The sequence below is a fragment of the Vigna unguiculata genome, chromosome 3 (assembly GCF_004118075.2).
Source record: "Vigna unguiculata cultivar IT97K-499-35 chromosome 3, ASM411807v1, whole genome shotgun sequence".
In the NCBI taxonomy this organism is placed as follows: Eukaryota; Viridiplantae; Streptophyta; class Magnoliopsida; order Fabales; family Fabaceae; genus Vigna; species Vigna unguiculata.
Genome location: NC_040281.1, coordinates 31,672,423 through 31,688,150, shown reverse-complemented (window position 1 = coordinate 31,688,150; position 15,728 = coordinate 31,672,423).

Here is a 15,728-nt window from a genome sequence, read left to right as displayed (position 1 = left end):
AGGCACCACCATGAGCTCCCCCTAACAAGGGTCATGAAATTACGTCCTGACTAATGAGGCACCACCATGAAACCATCGTGGAATTACGTCTTGACCAATGAGGCACCACCATGAAATCTCACCTAGAGAGCCATGGAATTACGTCCTAACCCACACCAAAATCATATTTCGTACCACATCCCGCAAGTTATCTCATGTCATTTCATCCAAATGGCATGCAAGTTCTCAACCAACCAACCACAAATCCATGTGTTACTCATGCCAACATACCAATTGCAGTTCATGGAGCAAATCAATACATGCATATTCACATACTTTACGCTCTAAAATGAATAGTCCAATCAATCAAGCAATTAACAACCAAAGCATGTCAGAGAACAGCATGTTCCTACGCCAGTTCACGCTCAAGCTAGGAGCCCTCGCTCAGGCGAGAGGAGTTACCTCGCTCAAGCTACAAGCTCTCGATTAGGCGAGCTGCAATAGAGGGCCCTGAAGATTTCGCAAGCTCTCACTTAGGCGAGACCTTCTTGCCTGAGCGAGATTGCTCGTTGCTCAAAGCTGAGGTCTTTCGCCTGAGCGACAACTCAAACAGAGCGCCACCAAGTTCCACGTGTTCTCGCTTAGGTGAGACCATTTTTCCTGAGCAAGATGGTTCATCGCTCAAAATGAAGGCTCTCCGCTTGAGTGAGAGCTCGAGCAGAACTAGGGTGAGTTCCTGCTATTCTCGCCTCTGCGAGACGGGCTCGCTTGGGCGAGAATACAGGTCTCGCCACTATTCACGCGTGCAGTAACCCATTAAGCAATATCAAACAACATTTTAATGATTTCCAAGCACTCACAATAGTACACAGACCATACAAACACCAAGCAGAAATAAAGACAAACAAAAATAAGCTAAAACGAAAAACCCTAGCTTCCCTTACCTAGAAAAAGCTAGCCCAAAAGAATCTGACACCTAAGCCAACGAACACAACAGCTCTAGAAGCATATTTATGAACTGGGAACAATGGCACAGGATGAAAACGAGATTACTATCATGAACCTCTATCAGGAACCACGAAAACAAGCTGAAGAAGGAAAAGTATGGGCAGAAGAACAACTTTCGTGGACCAAAAAATGGTTGAGCTAACTTGAGTACGAGTGAACTCTAAACCCTAGCATAACATAATTTGAGAGAAAATGAGAGAAGTAAGGTGCTTTATGAAAAGTGTAAAGAATGAGATGGTTAGGGCAGTTTAGGGTCTTGGACACCCTATGGACCGGCCTTAGGCCCAACTGATTAGGGTGGGTCTTTAAAAAAAATAAGGGTAGAAAATAAAGTGGGCCTTACATAAATAAAATGAAACAATAATAATAAAACAGTAATACTAATAAGATAAAACAATTATAATAATGATAAAATGTAGCAATAATAGTAAAACAATAATAATCCATCAATAAAACAAATTATAATAATAACAATAATAATAATAATAATAATAAAATAAAATAGTCATAATAATAAAAATAAAAATAATTATAAAATAAAATAAAATGAAAATAATAATATTAATAAGAGTATTAATAATAATAATAATAATAAAATAATAATTATTATTATTGTATAAATAATAATAATATCAATAATAATAATAAAATGAAATAATAAAAATAACGAAAATAATAATAAAATGAAATGAAACAATAATAATAAAACATTAATACTAATAAGATAAAACAATAATAATAAAATTAATCAATAATAATAAAACAACAATAATGATAATAAAATCATCATTGAAATAAAACAATGATATTAATAAAACTAATAATAAAATAATAGTAAAATAAAATAATAATAACGATAAAATAATATTAATAATAATAATAATAAATAATAATAATCATAAGCGTGATGTTTATAGAAAAAACTTTAAACATCACGCCAAGCCAAAAAGAAGAATCATAATAATTATACAGTGACGGGGTCATAAAGAGAACATTACAACGAAAACCACAAGCACACATATAGTCTCTATAAAACCACATTCAAAAAACATCAAGAGGCTAAACGATAAAATAATTATTGCATATAATATCATTAAAACAAGAAATGACAACTCTCCTAACCTGGATTCCTTGCTCCAAAAGTGTTTCTAAACTTTCTCTTTGCTCAAAATCGTCCTTCCTTTGAACCTCCAACCTTGAGACCTTCTCCCACCCCTCTTTAGGGTTTTGAACTCCTTGGGTTGCAGCCACACGAAAATTCACTCAAATCTCCTCATTTTTCAGCTCTAAAACTAATTTTGTTAAAAAAACGAAATTAATTAAAATACCCTACTTAATTTTGTCCTTAAAGTCTAATTATGTATTTTAGTTTCTTCTTTCACACTCACTGGCATTTTGAACAAAAAAATATAAATCATGTTTCTAAAACATTTTAAAAACAAAGATTAACATAAAACTAACATTGACAAGGGTTTGGCTAAGTAGTCTCCGTGGACTGACTTGATTGTTAATGTGTGATCAAACTATGAATGACTATGAGAAGAAAATCCAACTATCGAGACTAGGGATGTAATGAGTGCGTATTTTTGCCCTCATTTAGTATTTAATTCTGGGTATTTAATTGAATTTATGTGCTTAAAGAGTGGTTTAATTGATAATTTTGATAATTAAGCTGTTTGAGCTTGTGTGATAAAAATGTCTTAAAAAGTGATTTTTAGTTGCATAAATTATTTCTTGGATATTTTAACATTTGTTGATGCAGCTAAAGTTAAGATTAAGCTTATTTAAAGGTGGGAAATTAAATTGATTAAAATTACAAAAAACTTTTTAATAAGGCTGAAATTAGCAAGTTCTGGAAAAATCACTTCTGCACCCCAATTTTTACTTATACACTCCCCTCTTTCTAAAGTGAACCACCAAGAATCTGTTCTGCACCCCAGTTTCTACTAAGTTGCACTCCTCCTATCACTTAAACCCATCTCAACCAGATTATGCCATGTGACAATCCTCACCTTCTAAATATGTCCAACCACATGGTGACACGTGTCATAATCCTCCACTCACCAAATTGACCAATGAGAGCTTGCCACGTCACCATCTTCCAAAACAGAAACCCTAATTTCTCCTCAAACCCTAGCCGCTACCATGCTGGCAGCCACCACAGATCTGCCACCGCCAATCTCGTCGTGAAACCTCCGGCCATCACAGTTCTGTCTCCATCATCTCTGCAGCGGAAGCACGCAAACGAAACAGTTGCAGCAATCACCATCTTCTCTCCACGCACCTGCAACACACAAGCATGGCGGCACCACCTTCGAACAGATCCACGCCGCAGTTGCGCCATTGACGGACCTCGCACTGCACTACACCAAAGTGTGAGAGTGAAACCCTAATTTTGGAGAGAGAAGGAGCTGCCATGTGTCAGTCTGCTATTGCACAGTCAAACTGGTCAAAGATGGTCAAACAGTCAACTCTGGTGAAATATTCAAATCTGGTCAAAGACTGGTCAAACAAGAGGGTTTTAACTACAAATATTGATATTTTTGGATGTCTCTGCAAATTTGGACTACATGATTAAAAATGGCTTATTAAGAAAATTAATACAAATATTATTCGGCGATAATTTATCAGATATCTTTAAATAATTAATTTATTTAATTATATCATAAATTATTAAGCAACTATATTTGTCAAATAGTCTATATCTCTCCAAATACCTTTGAATATTTAATTTTTTTTTTATTTTAAAAGATATTTGAGAGATTTTAGCAACAGAAAAGCCTAGTCCAAGTTCTATATAAAGAGACCAAGGGAGAAGCAGAAGGAGACAAGCTTGGCACGTCGGAATTGAGGAACCCTTAAGGGGGCCTAATTTCTTTCTCTCTCTTTTCTTCTCTCTATTCTTCTCTCTTTATTTTGCATTCATGGAGTTATAAACTTCTTGGGTTGATTCCATTGTAATTTCTTAATTGGATTATGAGGTTGGATCAATTAATTTCTTTGTTGTTTTTATTATTGTTGAGGTTTTAATTCATCTATGTCTTTTATCTTTGAATCACATAAAAAGTAATGATTTTAAATCTATATGCATGTTGATGATTTGAGTCCAAGGGTTTTTAAATCTAATTGAGACTTTACTTTGATTTTATTTAGAAACTTGCATGTGATTAAATGAGTTTTTACCAATAATTGAGACTTTACTTTGATTAAAGGTATTTACTCTAACGAAAATTAATTGAGATTTTACTTTCATTAATTAAGCTTTTTATTTGGTGAGGAGATAGAAGAATAGACATGATTAGGTATAGTAAATTTGATTGAGACTGTACTTTGGTTGAATTTACTGTGGATAATCTAAAAGTTCTCACTTTTAATTGAGACTGTACTTTGGTTAAAAGTGAGAATGCCAACAAATTAATTGAGACTTTACATTGATTAATTTGTAAATCTATAACAATAATTAATTGAGCAATAATCTTTAGATAACCGATGATGAATCTATTTTGAAAAAACAATGGAATCAATCTATTTTCTTTACTATTGTTTTTATTTCTTTTTATCTTTTAAATTTTATTTCTATCTTTGTTTATTTGAATCCCCTATATTTTTTATTTTATTTGACTTACTCATTGTTAAAAATCAATTCCGTGTTCGTTGGGAGACTACTTTGGGTTACTTTACCCTATCTATTTTGTTGACTACTATCTTAGCAATACTGACGTTATTATAATTTAGTAGTATTAATTTGATCGCGTCAACGACAACATTATCAAATTTGGCGCCGTTGCCGGGGAACACAGTTAGAATTTTTATCAATTTAGTTCTTATTTTTTACTTTTATTTTTTTATTTTTTATTTTTTAATTTTTTAATTTTTGTTTATCACTAACATTTTTTTCTCAATTTCTTTTCTAACATTTATTTTATTTTCTTTAGTTATTGGTTTTTATTTTAAGCATAATTTTTGTTTGAGGAATTTTGTGAAACTAGTTGGGAAAAACTTTGGCTAAGGAAAACAAGGCACACTAATTATCCTTAACAATGCACTTTGATGTAATTTCTATGGATAAGACATTCCTTGTATATAACAAAGATATTAGTCATTTAAATTACTCAATTTTAAAGATAAACAATATTTTTCTAGTGGAATGTATATTAATTTGAAAAAAACATTTAAATCTTTTGAATTTAATTATATATTCGTATGATATAAAAAAGAAACGACATATATAAATAATCCATTACTAGTGTTGGACATATTCAACCTCGATTGCAACACCAATAATTAGTGATCTTAGTAATTTCTTTACAAGGGGATGTAGCTCAAATGGTAGAGTGCTTGCTTTGCATGTGAGAGGTACATGGTTCAATCCCCTGCATCTCAATTTTATTTTGATTTGGGCTTGACCAACATGTCACCAAATGTACTTTTTATTTTTTGTTTTGACAAACATCTCGTTGAATGTAGTTTTCCTAATTTTGTTTTTTCTTTCACACTAAATGGCATTTTGAATAATAAATAATATTCATGATTCTAGGACATTTTAAAAAAGAAGATTAACATAGAACTAATATTGAGAAAAGTTGGCCAAGCAGTCTCCGAGGGTGGACTGACTTGAACTCTAATGTGTGATCGAATTCTGAATCACCACGAGAGGAAACTCCACCTGCCAAGACTTTCCTGCGATCACCTTAGTGAGAGGTTTGGTGTGGGTACTAAAAGTTATTATGAGATAATTATAATCCTTTTTGTGACATGTATTTCATGTATTCTTAGGCCTGTGAATAATAATACATATTATTCATCATTTTGTTATTTTAAATGGATTATGTTTTTATTATACAATATCTTATATCTATTGAATATTTTTTGTTCCTTTTTTCGTGGAAGTTAATTAACTACATGGATCTTATACTCGAATCCTTCGCTTGTTGGGCCATTTATTTCAATGTATACAAATATTATTAATATGGGTTGTTTGGTACACACCCATATTAAAGCACTCAGAGTGTGTTCTATCAAAGCAATGGTGAGACTCTCGTAAGGTACATATTACTATGATCTTTCTTCTTTTCTACTCAATTGGTTAAGCTACACTTATGTAGCATGCTTTACTTGTTGACAACAACTTTATCTGTGTGAATAATTCTGACTCACTTTTCTTATCTTATTCATGCAATCAGCAATATTATGTATAGTCTCACATTACATATTTCATTTTTGAGACTTCTAAATTACTAATTAATAAACAACAAAAACAAGGCACGCTAATTATCCTTAGCAATGCATTTTAATGTAATTTCTATGGATAAGACATTCCTTGTATATAACAAAGATATTATTCTTTTAAATTACTAAATTTTAAAGATAAACGATATTTTTCTAGTGGATTGTATATTAATTTGAAAAAAACAATTAAATCTTTTGAATTTAATTATATATACGTATGATATAAAAAAGAATTGCCATATACAAATAATCCTTTACGAGTGTTGAACATATTCAACCTTAATTTCTTATTAACAATAGTTTCAAATAAATCAAAATGGCAACACCAATAATTAGAGATCTTAGTGATGCTTTCAAAAGGGGATGTAGCTTAAATGGTAGAGCACTTGCTTTGCATACGAGAGGCACAGGGTTCGATCCCTTGCATCTCCATTTTATTTTGATTTTAGCTTGAGCAACATGTCGCCAAATGTACTTTTTTTTTGGTTTGACAAACATCTCCCTGAATGTAGTTTTCCTAATTTTGTTTTTTCTTTCACACTAAATGGCATTTTGAATAATAAATAATATTCATATTTCTACAACATTTTAAAAAGGAAGATTAACATAGAACTAACATTGAGAAGAGTTTGGCCAAGCAGTTTTCGAGGGTGGACTGACTTGAACTCTAATGTGTGATCGAATTCTGAATCACCACGAGAGAAAAATCCACTTGCTAAGACTCTCCTATGGTCACATTAGTGAGAGGTTTTGTGTGGGTACTAAAACTTATAATGAGATAATTATAATCCTTTTCTTGACATGTATTTCTAGTATTTTTAAGCCTGTGAATAATAATGCATATTATTGATCATTTTGTTATTTTAAATGGATTATGTATTTATTTTATAATATCTTATATCTATTGAATATTTTCTTTTCCTTTTTTTGTGGCAATTAATTAACTACATGAATCTTATACTCGAATCCTTCGCTTGTTGGGACATTTATTTCAATGTATATAAATATTATAAATATGGGTTGTTTGGTACACACCCATATTAAGGCACTAAGAGTGTTTTCTATTTAAGCAATGGTGAGACTCTTGTAAGGTACGCATTACTATGATCTTCCTTCTTTTCTACTCAATTGGTTAAGCTATAATTATGTAGCATGCTTTACTTGTTGACAACAACTTTATCTGTGTGAATAATTCTGACTCAGTTTTCTTATCTTATTCATGCAATCAACAATACTATGTATAGTCTCGAATTACATATTTCAGTTTTGAGACTTCAAAATTGTAACATCCCCAAGGAATATTACTTTGAAAATAACATAAACAATTAAATAAAATGAAATAAAATGCGATAATATTGGTAATTCCTCATTTATAAACACATGTTCCCAAAACACGGGAAAATTAAAATCGCAAAGTTCCATCCAATGCAAATGTTTGCAATTCAAAGTTATTACAACTATAAAAGCTCAAAATGGCTAATGTTCAAAACAAAAAAAAAAATATCAAAAAACACTCAAGTCTTTAAAAGCCCATATGATCCCGCACTCCAGTCTTAAGTGTCTCCTGGCTCACCTGTCAAATCATCTGCTCTTGGATAATAAATTATTCGATCATTGCCACACACATACAGATAGGGTGAGCTATGCATATATAAATAAAAATTAAATATGATACCCATCCCAAGAAGTAAATTTACTAATATGTGTTAACTACAAATTATCCACCCCTGATCTCATATTCCTTCATGAGTCATATGCATGAAACTAGGTCTTGGGACTTTTACCATGCTTCCACGAAACTATCCCTTTCGTGGTCCAACCCTACGAGCCAGTCTTGCTCATAGTCCAACCCCACAGACTCCTCGTCTGTAGTAAAACATCCAAGCCTACCCGGCTTGGACCCTGGCATGCATTCAATCACCATGCTATGGACTCCTCACCCGATAGTAGCCTACGGGAATAAAACTATTCTTTGCCCATCGTGCGTCCAACGCATGTAATCACCATACTAAGGACTCCTCGCCCATTAGTAGCCAACGGGAACTAACCAGTTCCATGCCCATCATGCGTCCCACCAACCAGCACATCCTAGACCTCTATTGGACTTAGTCCATCAAGCACAAGCACAAAATAATTGAACTTAGTCCTTCAAGTCCACTAATCAAAGCAATAACCAATTACACAGCCACAAAAACCACCTGGCACCGCCTAGACACCGTTAGGCGGATACTGGCCGAAAACTGCCCAGCGGCCAACACCCTACTGCCAGGCACCTGAAACCAAACAGGAGCCACCTAGCTCCGTTATCGCCTGGCGGACACAACCCCGCCACCAGGCGCCTCCTGCGAACAGTGGCTACTGCCACTAATTTAGGGCTCTATCGCCTGGCGGTTTGTCCCGCACCGCCAGGCGCTATACCAGTAGTACTGTGCTACTTGTTTTTGGCATTTTTAACAGGTCTTAAGAGACCTCAAACATGTAATTCAATCTTCACACATCAAATATAATATTTAGGACATAACAGACGGCTAACAACAACAAGTATAATTAACTCATGCCCAACATTAGATATTAACAAGCTCTATCATGCTTTATCTTATTCATTTGTAAAATAGTCAAGAGATGGTCCTCATGATACCCACCTTTTTGCAACTGCACAATTTTGGACCATTCACAGTACTCTATTACACTACAACTACAACCCCAAATCGTACCAACTCAATTTCATCATGCACCTATACTCCCTCTATTATTACCTTAAACCTATCTCCTATTCACAAAGTATACCAATCCCTATTCTCTCATAGTTCAATTTTTCATATTACTCCTGCCACCATGACTTATCTGGAATTGCATCTATTCTTACTAAGTAAAACCAACACTGCAGAAACCATAGTGTATGGAATACTTAACCCACCCAACGCACACACCTAATTCTCTTGAATATCACTAAATGACATACACCTTAAAACACAAGTTATTGCCTTTTACAACACATTCTACAGGTATCCCAATCAACCACTCTCACATCGCGAGTTCACCCCATACTGTAACACCCCAATTTTGGGATATCATGGAACGTTAGAAAATTTTTGCATTTAGCGGAAAAAGAATAAACATTGAAAATGTACTTAATAAAAACTTTTAATTTAATTTAAATTACATAGTTCAACGCGTCACTTTGTCAAAAACTTCCAATAACATTTGCGATCAAAATAAAATTAAATATACTTTAGTATCTGATTAAAAACAATTAAACAAATTATAAAAACTCTCGAGTTCACCCCAGCCTCTCGTCGATCTACTCCATGCCAAAAGCATCTGCATTATCATCTGCTCCTGTATAACACACACGTTATAGATCATCGCACATACAACAATCACACAAACAAACAAATAGGGATAAGCTAACCATAAACAATGATATTCATAAAAGAAATTCTTAAATAAAATATGTCAAATAATACTCAACATCGCATTCAAGTAACACTTAATCAAAATTCAATCAATCATGCCAAACCAAACATAACATCACATTCATCTCATTCCTCTTCACATATAGTAATCATAAATAATCTTTGGTTTTCTGCGGCCTCTCACCCCACAACAACATCTAGTTTCCTAGAACAGATGGTTCGATGTGTCCTCCTCCTTAATGCAGTTAGACTGTCTCCCTTATCCCTAAAGGAATTATGAGTAAAAACGTCGATGCATCGCACATCGGGCACTATACTCGCGACGAGCCGAAATAAGGAGAAACATCTTTCCCCTCCCCACTGCTTCACACAGGTGAGAGGGTACAACACTCGAACCAATCCTCTACCACTGCTTCACACAGGCGAAAGAGTCTTCACTGGGTTCCTAGGTACGAAAAACCTCACACAACATTTAATTTCATCAAGCATTCTCAACAAGGCAAATACTCCCATCATGGAACCCATGAAAATTACATATTGTCAACCAAATATACACCATCACCTCATGCTTGAAAAATAAAGTCTCATAATCAAACCAAATTCATATATCACTCGTATATTTAATATACACCCAATATTCAATCAATTACAAAGACAAGAAAAAATTACGTAATACTCCAAGTGCATGTAAACCCTTTAAAGAAAAAAAAAACAAAATATAACTTATCATGCAATTGACAACTTGCTATCCCAATTCCCTTTACGCATGAAAATAAAAGAAAACTAAGGATTGTGTACCTTCATTCATGTGGAAACTAAACCAAAAGAAAAAGAGAAGTATGGCACGGTCTGCACAAAAAACGTAAGGAACACAACTTCATAAAAAGAGGCATGATTGGTTTAGAAAAAAAAAAGACAAAACCAACACGTGAATGTACTACACAAAGAAAGAAAGAGAATTAGTAAATCTTCTTGTGAGCCATGCATGATTGTCACATCAAGCAAAAGTGATCTTAAATCGTAATGAAGAAAGCCAACAAAGTGGTGTTTGATTGTCTGCATCAACACAAAGTGTTTAGACGCATCATGAATAAAAAGAAAAAGGGAAGTCCTATGGTCCTTCGGAAAAAACTATGGTCTCTTTCTTCTTTTCTCTTCTTTTTTTTTTCTTCACCATGCAATGCAACTCCATTTACACCCGTGAAATCTGCACCTTAAACATACACCTATATCCATAATAAACCAAAAACACGTTCTCGCAATCCTTGGTAGCACTCAAGACGTGGTCAATGTAACAAAGCTAAAGAAAAGAAGATTAAATGCAAACTTCCAGTAAAACAAGTGATATTTCATGCAACCCGAAGCTACCCCACCACTGTGTGTTAATCTACTGTTGTGAAAAGAAAAAAAAGTAGACCAAGCCATTAAGTTGGTTGTTCAAAACGAGAAAAGGAAGAAGAAAGATGGCTGCACTACAATAGAGAAAAACAAATTCCAATACTCCTTTTGTTTTTATCGTGACTGGAACAAGAGCAATCAAAACTATGCATGTTATTATAACAACTACTAAACCATTAAAAGGAGCCAAGAACCAAGCTTACAATTAATTTAAAGGAAACCAACCCCAACAATTCTAAACAAAACGCACACCATAGAACCCTTGGCAACCAAAGCAGCGTAACCACCAAAAGTTGACACAAAAATTGAAGTAAAGTCATCAAAAATAGGATGAAACAAAAACTGCAGCAAGGCAAACACGGCTCACACATGAACAAAACCCAAAACTACACCCAACCAATCATGAAAGTCCTGCACCTAAAATATTTCTACTAGAACCCATCTTTTCATGATATGAAAATAGCATAAAAGTAAAGAACACATACTACCCCACATGTATGGGTTCACAAGAAAAACAACAACCAAACAAAGACAACAAGAACAAGGTCAAGTTTCAAACAAAACAGAAAACAAAATTAACTGCCCCTACCTAATGGGTCTCTATGGAATGTTTCTCTTCTCTAGCACAGTCGCTGAAATCTTGCACCCCTCTTTTCTCTTCTTGTTTCTCTCCTCTCCCCTTTCTAAAACCCTAACTTTTTTAAATCTATATACCCCTCTCACTCCAAATCTTTTATGTTAATATTCTCCAATTTAAATTTATTTTTCTTGGCCATTTATTTTTAAATCACAATTCAAAAATAAAAAATAAAAAATAAAAATCTGATGTTATATTATTCTGGTGCAATCTCTACAACAAAATTATATATACATCATATAGCCATGCATTCGCATTCCGTGGCGGAAGAAAGAGGAAGTATATTCATGTTCTGTGAGCCCCACTTCTTAAGGGACAAAAAACTGAACTTAAAAAAACAAGAACAAAGATTTCCGCCGGTCAGATTCGAACCCCTGCACCTGCTCACAAATGTATGAAAATTTCACCACTAAGCTACACGAAATCACATGAAATCATATGCATTATAAGAATTAAAGCACTTATACTCCACAACCATAATTCCCAAATTAGATAAATAGCAACTTTAATCACTCATTTAATTAAATAAAATGCAACAATCACTTAAATCACTCAAATAATAATTATTTCACATTTAATACATTTATAAACTAATTAAATTAAATAATTCAACAATATTAATCAAATTATAATTTCTTTTTTATGTGTTTTCCTTTAGTCTAATTTTTTCCCGGGTCTTACACATACCGATGTTCTGCTGTTGATGAGCCGCCCGACGGTAGCCTCAGTGTCGCCAAGCGGTGCGTGAAAAGTTGGGTTCTGCCCAAATTCCTCTCGCACCCAGCAGAACTCTCCAACCACCCCAACATCAATCTTTACCTTAGAATAGACACAATTTCGCATACACACCACATCCAGGGTTCATAAACTAATCATTTTACCATCAATCACACACAACCAATACAGTCCTCATATCCACAATTATGTCATTCATCCCCGATCAACACATAAACCCTAAATCCCAAATTCATACACAGATCATCCAATTTTTCCCCACTTAGACATTTACAAATAACAATTCACATCACTTCCCAGCATTCCCCACATCATGAAAACATCATAATTCGCAAGAACTGGGTAGGCCAGTTGGTGTCGCCTGGCGGGCAGCGCATAGCCGCCAGGAGGTGCATTAGCAGAAAACCCAGAAATAGCTTATGGGGGTATGAGTCGCCTGGCAGGCCTTCAACACCGCCAGGCGGTTTCTGGAAATTTCCAGAAATCCGACAGAATTCAACGCAACCTTAAAATGCACATCCCAATCATCCAGAATTCAACACTCTCAATTTCTCACTCCTCTACCTATCTCACAATAACCTCTGCAGAAATCTTTCTCCCCTCTCACAATTAGCTTTTTAACCAATATGATTCAATGATTATAACACTCCACAACATGATTAATATATATGTATATATAAAATAATACTAAATTAATAACACACAAAATGACATACATAGGACTCGAACCTAAGTCCTCTCACACAGTCAAAGTACTCTCAACCACTTGAGTTAGTACTTTTCCACGTCACAACCTTTCGCATTTATTACCTTAAAGGTTCCTTTTACCCACATTTATTAAATAATTATTTAATTAACTATTTAATTTTTCCCGGGTCTTACAGAAATTTTGATGAAGGATTATCTTGTTCCTTTTTAAGATTATTAAATATGGTGTGAGTTGGTTAAGAAAGCTAAGTGAAATCCCCACTGGACATTAAGATAGCAAGCTATCTAGATGTGAAGGTTCCTTTCACAAAGCTCAAGAGAAGAAGATGATGGATTGATTCAAAATAAAAAGGAAATGGAAAGCACATAAACCATAGAAAACCAAGAATAATTAAAGGAAGATGAAAACATAAAATGGAAAGGAAAGAAATGGTAGAAATGTGAGAAGCACGCCACTACAAGGCTAGGCTAGAAGCCATGGCAACCTTGAAGATGAGTGGATGTGTGCCGCCACTTGCTATGCAAGATAAGGCTTAAAAGTATTCACTCCCTAGGGAGGAAACTCTCACAAATGGTTGAGACACAAGAGTGTTTTTACTTCAAAATGTTCAACCCTTTTACATGTCTAGGAGCACCCCTTATATAGAAGAGTTTAGGGGCCTCTAAGCAAATAAAAGATACCTAAGGATGTCTCTACAAAAACCTAACCCTAGCTTCTAGAAACTAAGTCAAATAAGGTTACAAAAAATGAGAGACAAAAGAGCTAGCTATGGTGTGTGCAAGGCTAATTTCGTTCTAGCACAAAAGGAGACAAATAATGTGTCTCATATGTCTCCAAAAAGTGGCCAAAGAGTGCTAAAAACAAAGGAGACCAAAGGTACATAGGTACACTTGCTTCATGCCTTTTACTTTATGCTTTATGCCTTTGCTTTACTCTCTCTTCCACATCATTTATGCTCCCCAATCACCATGCGCCACCTAGCATTGCTTTCTTACTCCTAATTAACCTACAAAGCAAATAAACATAGATTAGCATGTTGACTTAAGTCAAGTCAACTATAGTCAATAAGTCAAACCTAGTCAAAGGTCAACAAGTCAACTAAAGTTGATTCAACTAAGTCAACTTTGGGAATCAAAAATAATAAACACAAATGAAAAGGGATGAAGGATTAGTGAACTTCCTTTCTAAACATGCTTAGTCTTCTTAAGCATGTGCCTTCATCCTTGGTTGGGGTCAATCCTTCATCATCCTCCCCTTCTTGGAGAGAATTTGACCACAAATTCTTGAAGCCTTTGTGGATGGAACTTGACTTGATTTGGGAGAGGATTTGCGCCTCCCTTTTATGAGCTTTTGTTCCATCCTTTCTAAGGGTATTACCCCTAGCTTTGGTTAGGCCATCTTTATTTTCTAGACTACTCTTCCTCTCTTGCTTATGCTTTGGGCCTTCCTTTTTGGCTTGGGAAGAGAAGGAAGAGTGATGCACATCTTGCTTTGGAAGAATTTTTTTGTAGGCAAGTAAAACCTTGGTGAAAGCTTGCCCCTTTTCTTTTTCTTCTTTATCTTTTCTTATTATATTTCTATCCTTATTAACTTCTTGAGGTGATAGAGGTAGTAAAGTTGTCTTTTTCCCATTTTTGAAGAAAATGTATTGGTTGGTATAACCATCATGTAAAGTTTGTTTATCAAATTGCCATGGCCTACCTAGTAAGATATGTGTGACTTCCATGGGAACAACATCACATAGCACCTCATCTTTGTAGCTTCCTATAGAGAAGTTAATTAGGACTTGTTTATTGACATCTATTTCTCCCTCTTTACTTATCCAAGCAAGCTTGTAGGGTTTAGCATGAGAAATGGTCTCTAAGCTAAGCTTTTCCACCAACCTTGTGCTAGCTACATTGGTACTACTTCCTCCATCAATAATTAGAGAGCAAACCCATTTGTTAATTTTGCACCTAGATTGAAAAATGTTTTCTCTTTGAGTTGGCTCAAGCTCACTTTGATCTTGACCTATCATGCGCCTTAATAACATAGGGTCTTTCTCAAAAATTTTAGTTTTACTAGAGGAAGAAGATTCTTTTGAAAGAGAATGGGGAGATGAGTGTTCACTTTCAACATCATTACTCTTCTTTAAGATCATGGTCCTTTTGGTTGGGCAATTTAAAGCAATGTGATTATAACCCAAACATTTAAAACATTTAATGGAACTTGATCTTTGAGAAGTGGAATGGTGAATGTGATCACTTGGTGACTTACTTTTACTTGGTGGTTCTTGATGAGAGTTAGAAGGGAACTTATCATGTTTCTTTTTATCCTTTCCCTTCCATGAGTGACTAAAGTAGTTGTTGGGTGAGTAACTCTTCCTTGCCCTTCTTTTTCTTTTCAATTGAATTTCAATCCCAAGGGCAAGTGTGAAAACATTTTCAAGAGTGGAGTACTCATACAACTCTACTTGGTCTTGTATGTCTCTCCTAAGACCACTCACAAATCTTTTTATTTTCTCTTTGTTAGTCTCTTTTATTTCAACCCTACGCATTTGAGACTCTAATTCTTTAAAGTACTCACTCACACTCATAGAACCTTGGTGAAGCCTTTGGAGCTTCAAAAGAAGTTCCTT